The following is a 15,872-nucleotide window of genomic DNA, read 5'->3' as shown; positions in this document are numbered from 1 at the left end:
ATTCATAAAAGCAACAAAGTGTTTCCACACCTCACAAGCTACAGACAACAGACAACATGGAAAGCGGAAAGTGTGTGTGTGTGTGTGTGTGTGTGTGTGTGTGATGTTCTCTCTGTTGTTAGGGTCAGCAGCTGTTGTCAAATCCCCCTGGTCCCGAAGGTACCCATAATGGGTTTGAAATGGAACAACATGACTAAATATACACCCACCAGTCACACCGTATCACAGTAGCCTGATACACACTTAATGCACGCCGTAACCCTAAGTGCTGATCTAAGGTCAGTTTAGGTTTTAATCACCTAATGATTAAGGTTAGAACTTGGGGTGGTATAAACTGATTCTAAATCTGTGCTTAGGGGCAACTCTGAGCATAACCCCCTTGTCTAAGGCAGTTAACCTAGTATAGTTATTCCTATACACTATTTACCTCAGTGTATTTACCCCCATGTACACCCCTGTGTGTTTCGCTCTCTGTGCGTCTCATGCATCCTAGTAGTCCTAGAGAATCAGAGCTCCTCTCCTCTCTCTGTTATGTGTGTGAGAGACAGATCAATGGGCTTTGGGATTGCTACGCTAGCGCATCGCCATTCAAACCCACTGAGCCGTGGCTAACGTCGGCGCTACGGCGCTCGCTAGCATAAAGAGCCCAATGGGGCGACGCACACCTGTGCCCTCCCGCGCGCGCACACAGTTCACAAACAAGGTTCACACACAACCCTATTCACCCCGTCTATCAGTGTCCTCCCCTGTGTCTATAGGACGTGAGACAGATGGAGGCAGACAAGAGAGGGAAGGACTGAATTGGTTTTCTGATGTGTAATTGCTTATCCACTGTGTGCATCTACTGTCTGACAAAAGAAGATGGTTGAATAGTACCACCTCATTCATACAGTCAAGGTTAAAATATAGTTAAAGGCTGAGAAACCATCTTTCAGCTCTATAGACCTCACATAGAGATACTCCCTGTTCTAACACACACACACACACACACACACACACTACCCAGCTTACAGTCAGCATATGGTCCTCTCCTCAGAGAGAGTTTAGAGCAGCCCGTTCCCGGGCGGTTTCTCTGTAGGTCATGACCTGGGATGGGAGGAGACGTGATGGAGGAGCAGAGGAGAGGGGGATGTCGGGAAGAGAGGAGAGAACCAGATAACAGGAGAGGAGAGACGCTGCATCCTCTGCTTTATCAACATGCCTGTGCTCTCTTCAGAGGGTTTAGGGTTGCTAGTTTTACTCTGTGTGTGTGTGTGTGTGTGCGTGTGTGTGTGTGTGTGTGTGTGTGTGTGTGTGTGTGTGTGTGTGTGTGTGTGTGTGTGTGTGTGTGTGTGTGTGTGTGTGTGTGTGTGTGTGTGTGTGTGTGTGTCTGTGTGAGAGAGAGGTTTTTGCTTTGTCTCCGGGATGGTGTATACGGGTGAGTGCAGCTGCGTGTGTTTGACGAGGTTGTTGTTGTCGCGTGTTGAGATGTAGGCAGCAGCACATGCATTGAGGCATCTGTTCCTCAGTGCTAATTGGTATGCATGACAAAGTTTTTCCAGCCCACAAAGCCAAATGAAAACGTGCGCCCCGCCCTAATATCCTCTAATGGCATCACCGTCTCAGCTCCGCCCCCAGCGCCATTATCTAGATAATAAGGGGATGACAGGGATTAGGTCTGTTCTGGCGTTCCCAGGCACGGGATGTGACTTTCCCTGGTGTTCGCTCCCCAACCGCTCTGTCACCACCACTGTTGTTTGGGTTTTTCTGAAACAGTGTTTCTGGAAATCCATTGAAACATTGTGGAAGTGACTGTGTGTCTAGATGTTGATGGAACTCTGGGGGAATGAAACACGAACAGAGAGAGGAGGAGGAGGAAGAAGAAGGGGGAGAGGGAGAAAGAGAGGGAACAGCACAGCTGCACAGTGATGTGGTTTAAAGTACACGTTAATCCACCTATAAAATGATTCATGCCTGAGAAATGTTGGACCTGAACACATTCTGTGACAAGACACTGGAGAATTAGACTGGGTGTGTGTGGTGTGTTCACGTGGACAAAATGCTACACTGGTTAGGTCAATGCTGTCTTGTGTGTGTTCTTAATGTAGAGGGAGACAGAGCACCAGAGCTCCCTCTGAAATACAGTATCTCACCAGAGACATGAAGTCTACAAAGCATTAGGAACACCTGCTCTTTTTGATGTATTCAACCTTTATTTAACTAGGCAAGTCAGTTAAGAACACATGGCGACCCCGGCCGAACCCCAGACAACGCTGGGCCAGTACTGCGCCGCACTGTGGGACTCCCAATCACGGCCAGTTGTGATACAGCCTGGATTCGAACCAGAGTGTCTGTAGTGATGCCTCTAGCACCGAGATGCAGTGCCTTAGACCGCTGCGCCACTCGGGAGCCCATGACAGACTGACCAGGTGAATCCTAGTGAAAGCTATGATCCCTTATTGATGTCACTTGTTAAATCCACTTCAATCAGTGTAGATGAAGGGGAGGAGACAGTTTATAGTATAAGGGCACAAGGCGAGACCCAAATGCAGACACAAGAGGCAGATGGTAGAGCTCCAGTATTTATTATAACAAAGGGAGTAGGCAAAGGCCAGAGAGTCCGAAACAGTACAAGGGGATAGGCAGGCTGGTAGTCAGGACAGGCAAGGTTCATAAACCAGGTCAGAGCCCAAAACAGTACAAGGGGATAGGCAGGCTGGTAGTCAGGACAGGCAAGGTTCATAAACCAGGTCAGAGCCCAAAACAGTACAAGGGATAGGCAGGCTGGTAGTCAGGACAGGCAAGGTTCATAAACCAGGTCAGAGCCCAAAACAGTACAATAGATAGGCCGGCTGGTAGTCAGGACAGGCAAGGTTCATAAACCAGGTCAGAGCCCAAAACAGTACAAGAGATAGGCCGGCTGGTAGTCAGGACAGGCAAGGTTCATAAACCAGGTCAGAGCCCAAAACAGTACAAGGGGATAGGCCGGCTGGTAGTCAGGACAGGCAAGGTTCATAAACCAGGTCAGAGCCCAAAACAGTACAAGGGATAGGCCGGCTGGTAGTCAGGACAGGCAAGGTTCATAAACCAGGTCAGAGCCCAAAACAGTACAAGAGATAGGCCGGCTGGTAGTCAGGACAGGCAAGGTTCATAAACCAGGTCAGAGCCCAAAACAGTACAAGGGATAGGCCGGCTGGTAGTCAGGACAGGCAAGGTTCATAAACCAGGTCAGAGCCCAAAACAGTACAAGGGATAGGCCGGCTGGTAGTCAGGACAGGCAAGGTTCATAAAACAGGTCAGAGCCCAAAACAGTACAAGGGATAGGCCGGCTGGTAGTCAGGACAGGCAAGGTTCATAAACCAGGTCAGAGCCCAAAACAGTACAAGGGATAGGCCGGCTGGTAGTCAGGACAGGCAAGGTTCATAAACCAGGTCAGAGCCCAAAACAGTACAAGGGATAGGCAGGCTGGTAGTCAGGACAGGCAAGGTTCATAAACCAGGTCAGAGCCCAAAACAGTACAAGGGGATAGGCAGGCTGGTAGTCAGGACAGGCAAGGTTCATAAACCAGGTCAGAGCCCGAAACAGTACAAGGGGATAGGCAGGCTGGTAGTCAGGACAGGCAAGGTTCATAAACCAGGTCAGAGCCCAAAACAGTACAAGGGACAGGCAGGCTGGTAGTCAGGACAGGCAAGGTTCATAAACCAGGTCAGAGTCCAAAACAGTACAAGGGGATAGGCAGGCTGGTAGTCAGGACAGGCAAGGTTCATAAACCAGGTCAGAGTCCAAAACAGTACAAGGGATAGGCAGGCTGGTAGTCAGGACAGGCAAGGTTCATAAACCAGGTCAGAGCCCAAAACAGTACAAGGGATAGGCAGGCTGGTAGTCAGGACAGGCAAGGTTCATAAACCAGGTCAGAGCCCAAAACAGTACAAGGGGATAGGCCGGCTGGTAGTCAGGACAGGCAAGGTTCATAAACCAGGTCAGAGCCCAAAACAGTACAAGGGGATAGGCAGGCTGGTAGTCAGGACAGGCAAGGTTCATAAACCAGGTCAGAGCCCAAAACAGTACAAGGGATAGGCAGGCTGGTAGTCAGGACAGGCAAGGTTCATAAACCAGGTCAGAGCCCAAAACAGTACAAGGGGATAGGCAGGCTGGTAGTCAGGACAGGCAAGGTTCATAAACCAGGTCAGAGCCCAAAACAGTACAAGGGGATAGGCAGGCTGGTAGTCAGGACAGGCAAGGTTCATAAACCAGGTCAGAGCCCAAAACAGTACAAGGGATAGGCAGGCTGGTAGTCAGGACAGGCAAGGTTCATAAACCAGGTCAGAGCCCAAAACAGTACAAGGGGATAGGCAGGCTGGTAGTCAGGACAGGCAAGGTTCATAAACCAGGTCAGAGCCCAAAACAGTACAAGAGATAGGCAGGCTGGTAGTCAGGACAGGCAAGGTTCATAAACCAGGTCAGAGCCCAAAACAGTACAAGGGGATAGGCAGGCTGGTAGTCAGGACAGGCAAGGTTCATAAACCAGGTCAGAGCCCAAAACAGTACAAGGGATAGGCAGGCTGGTAGTCAGGACAGGCAAGGTTCATAAACCAGGTCAGAGCCCAAAACAGTACAAGGGGATAGGCCGGCTGGTAGTCAGGACAGGCAAGGTTCATAAACCAGGTCAGAGCCCAAAACAGTACAAGGGATAGGCAGGCTGGTAGTCAGGACAGGCAAGGTTCATAAACCAGGTCAGAGCCCAAAACAGTACAAGGGGATAGGCCGGCTGGTAGTCAGGACAGGCAAGGTTTATAAACCAGGAGGACTGGAAACAAACAGACTGGCGAAAACTAGGAGCAAGGAAAACCGCTGGTTGACTTGGCAAACAAGACAAACTGGCACAAAGAGACAGGAAACACAGGGATATATACACCGGGGATAATAAGCGACACCTGGAGGGGGTGGAGACAATCACAAGGACAGGTGAACCAGATCAGGGTGTGACGTTAAGAAGGATTTTTAAGCCTTGAGACAATTGAGACATGGATTGTGTATGTGCCATTCAGAGGGTGAATGGGTAAGACAAAATATTTAAGTGCCTTTGGTAGCAGGTGCCAGGTGCACCAGTTTGTGTTAAGATCTGCAACGCTGCTGGGTTTTTCACGCTCAACAGTTTCCTGTGTGTATCAAGAGTGGTCCACCACCCAAAAGACATCCAGTCAACTTGACACAACTGTGGAAAGCATTGGAGTCAACATGGGCCAGCCTCCCTGTGGAACGCTTTCGACACCTTGTAGAGTCCATGTCCCAGTGAATTGAAGATGTTCTGAGGGCAAAAGGGAGTGCAACTCGATATTAGGAAGATGTTCTTAATGTTTTGTACAGAGAAAATAAACACTCACTCTGGTCTGTGGTCATTTTGATGTATACTGAACAAAAATAGAAAGCAAAATGTGTTAGATTTTGAGTTAGATACTGAGTTACAGTTAATATAAGGATATCAGTCAATTTAAATAAATTCATCCGGCCCTAATCTATGGATTTCACATGACTGGGCTGGGGTGGAGCCATGGAAAGCCAATCAGCCAATCAAAAATATTTTTTCTCCACACAGAAATACCAGGTCCTGGGCTGGCGGTTTGACGTACTGCCAAATTTTCTAAAACGATGTTGGAGGCAGCTTATGGTAGAAAAATGATCATGCAATTATCTGGCAACAGCTCCGGTGGACATTCCTGCCGTCATCATGCCAATTGCACGCTCCCTAAGAACTTGAGACAACTGTGGCATTGTGTGACCTTTTATTGTCCCCAGCACAAGGTGCACCTGTGTAAATATCGTGCTGTTTAATCAGCTTCTTGATGTCAGTTGGATGGATTATCTTGGCAAATGAGAAATGCTCACTGAAAGGGATGTAAACTACATTTTGCACAACATTACAGAGAAATAAGCTTTTTGTGCATGGAACATTTCTCTGGAATTTTTTATTTCAGCTCATGAAACACTTTACATGTTGCGTTTCTATTTTTGGTCAGTGTAGTTTCTCCTCTGGCCCTGTCTGTGTGCTCTGCAGGGGAGGTTAAAAGCAGAGAGGTAAACACTGTGTCTCAAAACTCTGTTACCCTCTTAGGCTGACTGACCAACAAATGGCTTCCTTCCTTCCTGCTGTCTGTTTCACTCCTGTTCTCGGCCCACCTTTAGCCCTCAACCCCCTCTCTCTTTCTCTCTACCATCTCGTGCTTCAATTTTACCCTCTCTCGACCCCCCTATCTGTCCTCTCCTCTCTCTTTTCTCTCTGTGTGTCTGTGGAGGTGGTGTTACCAGTAATAGGGGTGTATTAAAGTGTCAGCCAAGGTTTTTGCCTGTCCTCCACACAGGAACACCTGCAGCTTTCTCTCGGAACAACACATTTACACAACCGCAGGGCCAGCCGGGGGAGGGAGGTGTGGGCGCGTGTCTGTATGTGTGTGCTCGTGTGTGTCCGCCCGCCCTCGCTGTATGTGTCAATTCCCCTTTAGTCTGACACCGTGAGAAACGTGGGCCATTCTCAATTCCACAGGCTGTATTAGCATGAGGAGAAGAAACCTGCGTTGCCAATGTTAATAAACGACGATAGCCACTTTATCCACCTTTCTCTGGTACAGAGAGAACCATAGTAGCAGCAAACAGTACTCGGAGTCTAAACTCCCCAAAGCACTGTTGACAATGGGACATAATTGCGTTGTGAGGTCTACTGAACCCAATAGAATGCAAGTGATCATGTTCAATCAATACAGTTTGTGAACTGGATCCCAACAGTCGTCTTCTCTCTGCGGCTTACACTCCTTAGATTCTTGGGAAACACATGCCTGATAATCTATTATTCTGTATCTCTCCCTCCCTCCATCCCTCTCCCTCCTCTTCTCTCTCAGCTCGATCCTTCTCTTTTATCTCCTCTCGCTCCCTTTGTCCTCCTCCTCTTTGTCTGTGTTCACCTCCCCACCTCTCCGTTGTTCAGGAGTTACGACCAAGGTGTAGGAAAGAGCACGGGGGTCCTTGTTGAAGCAAGCCACACACAGCAGTCAAGGTGTTAAGTGTTATTCTGTCCCCCGCCTACTCTCCTGTTCCCAGTAATACCCCTATTATAGACAGACCGCTCCACATCAGGCTTCATCAAACACACAAAGGCCCCCTGACCTTGGGATGGAGTGTGGATGAAACACTGCAGCCCTTAAATACTTCATCAGGGCCAGTAGTGGTGGTACTGTCTCTCTGATCTCTGTCTGTCCTGGTTCCTTGGCCCGGTGTGTGGAGCAGCATTAGCCAAATGAGACGTTTTCGCCGCCGTTGAGTCGGATGATGAGTTTTGGCAGAGCACTGGCCAGCTACGCCAGGCAATCACAGCCCATTGCCCCCCCACACGCACACACACGCGCTAACTACAAGACACACACACACACATACACACACACAGGGCCTCTCATCTCTCAACCATGTGAGAGAGTGGTGGGAGGGGAATGGGAGTTGATGAGAGAGGTTGGTGGGAGGGGAATGGGAGTTGATGAGAGAGGGTGGTGGGAGGGGAATGGGAGTTGATGAGAGAGGGTGGTGGGAGGGGAATGGGAGTTGATGAGAGAGGGTGGTGGGAGGGGAATGGGAGTTGATGAGAGAGGGTGGTGGGAGGGGAATGGGAGTTGATGAGAGAGGGTGGTGGGAGGGGAATGGGAGTTGATGAGAGAGGGTGGTGGGAGGGGAATGGGAGTTGATGAGAGAGGGTGGTGGGAGGGGAATCTATATATAAAATATTTATGCTCATGTTCATTGAATATTAGGGATATCAACGTAATATCCCCATGTGGGCTCCTGAGTGGTACATCTCAGTGCTAGAGGCGTCACTACAGACACCCTGGTTCGATTCCAGGCTGTATCACAACCAGCAGTGATTGGGAGTCCCATAGAGCGGCACACAACTGGCCCAGCGTCGCCGGTGTAGGCTGTCATTGTAAATAAGAATTTGTTCTTAACTGACATGCCTAGTTAAATAAAAACAACAACAAAAAAATGATTTATAGTGAAAAAGACAGAAAAGTCTACTCATAAAATATTTGGTAACCAATGGTTTGGGGTATAAATATGCACTATAAACTATGGTAACAGGGTTTGGGGGAGAGAGCGGGACGGGATGGGGGGGAGGGGAGGTGGAGGAAAAGAAGGAGGAGGATGTTAGACATTACAGAGTCAATTTGGTGTTGCTGGGATTTGGCCAATCCTGGCTTTGTGGTTTAGACCTCCCTAATTCTTCTACCCTCCTGGGGATTGCAGGCCTGGACTAATAGCTGTGTATGGGGATTCAAAACAAAAGTTGTGCTTAAAGCATCATTCATATAGAAGTCATTCAGAGCAGTGGAACAGGAAGTAATGAGAGAGACTATGAAGGGGCTTTATGACAGTTGTATTATGCTGGAACTGCTGTTTGAGTGAATATGTTTCTCAGGTTGATGATTTCTCCAGGCTGTTCAGTCTGAAGTATACAGGCTGTGTGTGGGCGACAGCGATGAGCAATACTGAGGACATACTCAGCAACTTCTCTCTTCCACACACACACACACACACACACACACACACACACACACACACACAGAGAGTGCACGTAATAATGAGAACTCTGTCTATGCATTCCCATGATGTTTCTCTCTTGCCTGTGTCTTTTCTTCCTGCACACCAGTCGTGGGAGGTGATCCTCACGGTATTGCAATGCCTCAATAGACCAGAATGCACCACAGAATACCTTTCACTGTTCAACCGCAGCTCCTGAAAGCTTGTTCCCGTTATATAAGATACTTTTATTGACTTGTTTTATTGTTGGATCAGTCCATTAAGGGCCCACTTATTAGCCTACATTTTCTGAGTCAAACTAAGCACACTTATTCAAACATTCCCATACCTGTCAACAAAGGAGTTAGTTGGCCATTTCCATGGCCCTTGATAAGTCTGCTCTACTCTAGGGTGTATCGACAGTCATTTGGTCTAGTGGTGCAGGAGTAGCGATAGGAGTTTTATAGCTGTAGCAGTGGTCGTTGTAGTCGTTGTTGTAGTAGTCACTGTAGCAGTGGTCGTTGTAGTCGTTGTTGTAGTAGTCGCTGTAGCAGTGGTCGTTGTAGTCGTTGTTGTAGTAGTCACTGTTGCAGTCACTGTTGTAGTCGTTGTTGTAGTAGTCACTGTTGCAGTCACTGTTGTAGTCGTTGTTGTAGTAGTCGCTGTAGCAGTGGTCGTTGTAGTCGTTGTTGTAGTAGTCACTGTTGCAGTCACTGTTGTAGTCGTTGTTGTAGTAGTCGCTGTTGCAGTGGTCGTTGTAGTCGTTGTTGTAGTAGTCACTGTTGCAGTCACTGTTGTAGTCGTTGTTGTAGTAGTCGCTGTTGCAGTGGTCGTTGTAGTCGTTGTTGTAGTAGTCACTGTTGCAGTCACTGTTGTAGTCGTTGTTGTAGTAGTCACTGTTGCAGTCACTGTTGTAGTCGTTGTTGTAGTAGTCACTGTTGCAGTGGTCGTTGTAGTCGTTGTTGTAGTAGTCACTGTTGCAGTCACTGTTGTAGTCGTTGTTGTAGTAGTCGCTGTTGCAGTGGTCGTTGTAGTCGTTGTTGTAGTAGTCACTGTTGCAGTCACTGTTGTAGTCGTTGTTGTAGTAGTCACTGTTGCAGTCACTGTTGTAGTCGTTGTTGTAGTAGTCACTGTTGCAGTCACTGTTGTAGTCGTTGTTGTAGTAGTCGCTGTAGCAGTGGTCGTTGTAGTCGTTGTTGTAGTAGTCACTGTAGCAGTGGTCGTTGTAGTCGTTGTTGTAGTAGTCGCTGTTGCAGTGGTCGTTGTAGTCGTTGTTGTAGTAGTCGCTGTTGCAGTGGTCGTTGTAGTCGTTGTTGTAGTAGTCACTGTTGCAGTGGTCGTTGTAGTCGTTGTTGTAGTAGTCACTGTTGCAGTCACTGTTGTAGTCGTTGTTGTAGTAGTCACTGTTGCAGTCACTGTTGTAGTCGTTGTTGTAGTAGTCGCTGTAGCAGTGGTCGTTGTAGTCGTTGTTGTAGTAGTCACTGTTGCAGTCACTGTTGTAGTCGTTGTTGTAGTAGTCACTGTTGCAGTCACTGTTGTAGTCGTTGTTGTAGTAGTCACTGTTGCAGTCACTGTTGTAGTCGTTGTTGTAGTAGTCGCTGTAGCAGTGGTCGTTGTAGTCGTTGTTGTAGTAGTCACTGTTGCAGTCACTGTTGTAGTCGTTGTTGTAGTAGTCGCTGTAGCAGTGGTCGTTGTAGTCGTTGTTGTAGTAGTCACTGTTGCAGTCACTGTTGTAGTCGTTGACATTTGGTCTGAGCTGAGACTGATGTTTCTCACTCTTGTTGTCTACTAGATTAGTTCCTCATGTGGGACGGTTACACCACCTCCAAGCATGTTCTGATGACTAGGGTCAGAGGGGCCTACCATGGGACAACTCCATTGATGTCCAGGAGTGGAATGGAGGTGCGTGTGTTGGAGAGATGTTTGATTGATGTGTGTTGTGTGTCGGTCTGTGTGTACGTTTGTGTGTGTGTGTGTGTGCAAGTGGAAATGAAAACAGAGGGAAAGAACAGCAGTACACCCTGCAGAGCCACTTTCCCCAAACGACAGTGTGTGTGTGTGTGTGTGTGTGTGTGTGTGTGTGTGTGTGTGTGTGTGTGTGTGTGTGTGTGTGTGTGTGTGTGTGTGTGTGTGTGTGTGTGTGTGTGAGTGAATCCGAGAGGCCATGCTGTGCTCAAAGCTGTGCTTACTGCTGGCCCCACTCACCTGCATCCATCTCTCGCTCCGTCTCTTCGTCTCTCTCTCTCTCTGCCTGTTTCTCTCTCTCCCATGGGCGTCTGCCACTCTCCTCCCTGCATTGATGTGACTGAGACAGAGTCCCTCCTACTGTGTACAGGATTCACTAGGAATACCTAGGAACTAGAGTCTAGGTTTTTCCCAGTCAGGTCAGAAATCTCCACTCCCTGTATGTAATATAGTTGTGTAAGGTTATCGGTGGCCTTTCCAGCTGAAAAAAAGTACTCAAGACAGCACTGTTTTTGGTAACACATCCTCCTATCGAATTTTAGCTTTGTATATGCTACCAGCAGCCAATAACATACTGATCTATATCCCTAATGGTGCAGATCTGAGGTGTGAATAGCATTTATGTTAGAATCTCTCTTATAGATGCTTCACTGGTTCACAGCCAGCTCAGCTATCTTCCTGCCACTGCCTGGTACTGCTGGGAAAGTTGAACTTTCTCTATTGGGTTTAAACCCATAGTGCAATTGAGACGGAGGCACACGCACACACACACACACAAACACCGGATCACTCAGCTGCTCTACTTTATGGAGAGGGGGAAGGTCTCATAATGGTCCCTGCCAAGGAATTCACACACACACACACACACACACACACACACACACACACACACACACACACACACACACACACACACACACACACACACACACAGGCCTTGGCTAAGACTGTAGATCACCCCTCAGTCACGGCCCTGTGCTGCAAAGGAGACTGGAGTGATGGAAGCAATAGTTAAGCCATTAAGGCAGACAATTGGCTCAAATTGAGAGGGGGAGAGAGAGGAGAGAAGGAGGGAAGGAGGGAGAGAAGGAGAGGCTATGGCAGGAGTTGATCCACTCAATGACTTAATCTGTGCCCCGGGACACACTCCTGCTGTTTCAGGTTCACTCACACACTGACTGCAATAACACCTTGTCAGCCAGGGCTGCAGGGGTGAAGGGGAGAGAAGCTCATTCCTTTCTACTGAACAGTCACTTTCTCACAGCCATCACCAACCCACAGAGACCAAATACCTCCACGGTCATGCAGTGTGTATCTTATAACAGATTATGACGTTTTATAAGCATTCATAGAGCCGTATGTCCGTGCATGGCTGTGTAATGGGGCATGTTGGCAGTGGGGGCTGTGATGGGCAGGGTGAATGGTTCAAAGGCGTATTGTGCCTCATCCCTATAGACCTCAAACAAACACACAACAAAGGGGAATTGTTTCTCTCTCTCTCTCTCTCACACTCACTCACACACACACACACTAACAAGCCTTTTCCACAGAGTGTGTTAGTGGGTTGTTGTTGTGCTTCCAGCCTGGGGTGTCTAGGGATGGATATACTGCAGGTGTCATGGCTGTGCTGTGTGCCAGGGGAGCCGTTCATCTCCCGTTTTTAAATGTCTAACGTTCAAGCAACACTCTGCTTTATGAGTGTGAACGTTGGCGTAACGCTTGGTGTTCATTGGGGCCGTAACTCCTGCCCGGTCCCCTCGGCGCTGTGGCTGGGATTTATCGTCCAGCTTACAGTGGAGGGATTGCTGCGGGGACCGTTGGCACTCGTTTGCTCGTTCCCTCGTTCTCTGGCTTGGTCATTTATTTGACATGTCCTTTAAGTCCTTTAAAGAATTGGGCGTTTCTGCCAAACGCCTGGGCTCTTTCTGCAGGAGATGGATGGGCCGTGTTCAAAGGTCTGTATGTTCTCCCTCCCGCCATCCCCTCGTTCTCTCTTTTTATTCCCCTCCTCCCTCCTTCTCGCTTCTTCACTTTTTTGATTCCCTCCCTCTTTTCCTCCCTCTCTCCTCCTGAGCTTTATAGAGTGGTATTACGGCTGTCAGCTAGCCAAGCAAGTGATTTGGGCATGTTTTGTTTCTGCCTCTCAAGATAATGCTCTCTCCTTTCTCCTGTGGAGAATAACAACAGTGAAAGTAGAGCGATAAAAGCAGCACATCGACTTTAGCTTGTTTAGTTTGGGTTTGTACTGTGGTTCCGTGGCACCGCAGGCTGAAGTGGAGACTGAGACTGTGTGTGTGTGCTGGTACGTTCTAGCCCTATTCATTCAGCTGGCCCTGGGATCAATGGCAACTGTGCTGATTGTTCGAGGCTGGCGGATGTTTTAGAGAAATCATTAAGATGTAAAACAAGCCATTGTGATCCCAGATTGTTCCCTCAGGGAGTCGTGTGTGTGTGTGTGTGTGTGTGTGTGTGTGTGTGTGTGTTTCTGTGTGTGTGTGTGTGTGTGTGTGTGTGTTTCTGTGTGTGTGTGTGTTTCTGTGTGTGTGTGTGTGTGTGTTTCTGTGTGTGTGTGTGTGTGTGTGTGTTTCTGTGTGTGTGTTTCTGTGTGTGTGTGTGTGTGTGTTTCTGTGTGTGTGTGTGTGTGTGTGTGTGTTTCTGTGTGTGTGTGTGTGTGTGTGTGTGTGTGTGTGTGTGTGTGTGTGTGTGTGTGTGTGTGTGTGTGTGTGTGTGTGTGTTTCTGTGTGTGTGTGTGTGCGCGCGTGCGTGCGTGCGTGCGTGCGTGATTGTTTGCACATTGCACATTTTCTCTTTTAAAAAGCTTGCCAAGTTGGCGTTTTTATTTGACACACACTAGGACTATTGAATGTGATTCGTGACATGGACGGCGTGAGCAGAGAGAAAGAAGCAGGAAAATGAAAGGTTACACAGACTTAGAAACATGAACTGACTTAACAGTGTATGGTGTGTGTGTGTGTGTTATGGTACCATGTCATGTAGTGTTTTGTAACACAGTCCAGGCCCTCAGCACTCAGCAGACTAAGTCCCTTCTACAGAGTGAGCCAGACCTGCATGAACACAACACTCGGCTCATCACATTCCATGGGCCAGAGGACTTCTGGCCCCCACAAGGATAGCAAAACCAAAAAACAGACCCACACATTCCCTGGTGTTGCTGTCCTCTTTTATCTTGTACTTTTATAGTGGAGTGCTAGGTCTACTTGCTCCGAGGGAATTGTGTTTTCTTGAAATCATGTTATGTGGATGAAATAATGTATGTACGGAAGCTCCCCTTACTAGGGATTGTGCTGCTTATCATGTTGAACTGAACAAAGAGGTATAATCGCACCAAAATATATATGTTGTGTAAAGCTTACTTCGTTATTCAAGGTTTTAAATGTTTCACTGCGTCAGGGATAATGCACACAGACGCTTCTGCTTTACAGCGTTCTTCATTGTGTAGGTCAGGGATAGCGCACACAGACGCTTCAGCTTTACAGCCTTCTTCATTGTGTAGGTCAGGGATAACGCACACAGACGCTTCAGCTTTACAGCCTTCTTCATTGTGTAGGTCAGGGATAACGCACACAGACGCTTCAGCTTTACAGCGTTCTTCATTGTGTAGGTCAGGGATAGCGCACACAGACGCTTCAGCTTTACAGCGTTCTTCATTGTGTAGGTCAGGGATAACGCACACAGACGCTTCAGCTTTACAGCCTTCTTCATTGTGTAGGTCAGGGATAGCGCACACAGACGCTTCAGCTTTACAGCCTTCTTCATTGTGTAGGTCAGGGATAATGCACACAGACGCTTCAGCTTTACAGCCTTCTTCATTGTGTAGGTCAGGGATAACGCACACAGACGCTTCAGCTTTACAGCGTTCTTCATTGTGTAGGTCAGGGATAGCGCACACAGACGCTTCAGCTTTACAGCGTTCTTCATTGTGTAGGTCAGGGATAGCGCACACAGACGCTTCAGCTTTACAGCGTTCTTCATTGTGTAGGTCAGGGATAACGCACACAGACGCTTCAGCTTTACAGCGTTCTTCATTGTGTAGGTCAGGGATAACGCACACAGACGATTCAGCTTTACAGCGTTCTTCATTGTGTAGGTCAGGGATAGCGCACACAGACGCTTCAGCTTTACAGCGTTCTTCATTGTGTAGGTCAGGGATAGCGCACACAGACGCTTCAGCTTTACAGCGTTCTTCATTGTGTAGGTCAGGGATAGCGCACACAGACGCTTCAGCTTTACAGCGTTCTTCATTGTGTAGGTCAGGGATAGCGCACACAGACGCTTCAGCTTTACAGCGTTCTTCATTGTGTAGGTCAGGGATAGCGCACACAGACGCTTCAGCTTTACAGCGTTCTTCATTGTGTAGGTCAGGGATAGCGCACACAGACGCTTCAGCTTTACAGCGTTCTTCATTGTGTAGGTCAGGGATAGCGCACACAGACGCTTCAGCTTTACAGCGTTCTTCATTGTGTAGGTCAAATCAACAGATGAGCAGCAGGTGCTTCCAATCAGGGTTGTACCTCATCTGCCAATCAGGACCCCTCTGGTCTACCTGTATATATATTAGTCACAAATAGAGACAGAATTATAGGGGACGGGAGAGGGCACGAAGAACAACTCACTAATCAATCGCCGCAGGTGTCCGCTCCCCTAAATACGTCACATCAATTAATGTGATAGCCCACCACGCAAGGTGGTAGGTACACCGTGTGTAACAGTCTAAATGTGGCTTATAGGAAGGAGGTGGATTCGAATTCTTTGTTTAAACCGTGTGGAGATAGATCATTGGATGGCTATAATCACATGGCGTCTCTTTGGAGTGATGTGTTGTCAAAGTCACCTACTCTACGTGATGGAGGAATCTTTCCATCCAGACGCCACGCAATTTCATTAATAGAATGATTTTGTTCTAAAGTGTCTATCAAGTGGTGAGGTGATATCTTGACGTCCAATAGTGCATGTATGTTCTCCAAGATTTTTTGTCCATTAAACTATCATCAAATTGATCAGAAATACAGTGTAGACATTGTTAAAGTTGTAAATTACTACTGGAAACGGCTGATTTTTTTAAATGGAATATCTAAATAGGCGTACAGAGGCCCATTATCAGCAACCATCATTCATGTGTTCCAATGGCACGTTGTGTTAGCTAATCTAAGTTTAGCTGCCAGTTGAGGACTTGTGAGGCGTCTGTTTCTCAAACTAGACACTCTGATGTACTTGTCCTCTTGCTCAGTTGTGCACCAGGGCCTCCCACTCCTCTTTATATTCTGCTTAGAGGCAGTTTGCACTGTTCTGTGAAGGGAGTAGTACACAAGCATTGTACGAGATCTTCAGTTTCTTGGCAATTTCTCGCATGG

General features: G+C 47.8%; 1 protein-coding gene across 31 annotated transcripts in view; it reads left to right on the top strand.

The window, feature by feature from the left end:
- The window catches only part of LOC110501039 (CUGBP Elav-like family member 2), a 227,764-nt gene that overhangs the window by 125,201 nt on the left and 86,691 nt on the right, over window positions 1–15,872 (top strand). The gene's annotated exons all lie outside the window — the stretch shown is intronic.

Source organism: Oncorhynchus mykiss, chromosome 21, assembly GCF_013265735.2.
Source record: "Oncorhynchus mykiss isolate Arlee chromosome 21, USDA_OmykA_1.1, whole genome shotgun sequence".
In the NCBI taxonomy this organism is placed as follows: Eukaryota; Metazoa; Chordata; class Actinopteri; order Salmoniformes; family Salmonidae; genus Oncorhynchus; species Oncorhynchus mykiss.
This window is presented reverse-complemented; position numbering and strand designations above follow the sequence as displayed.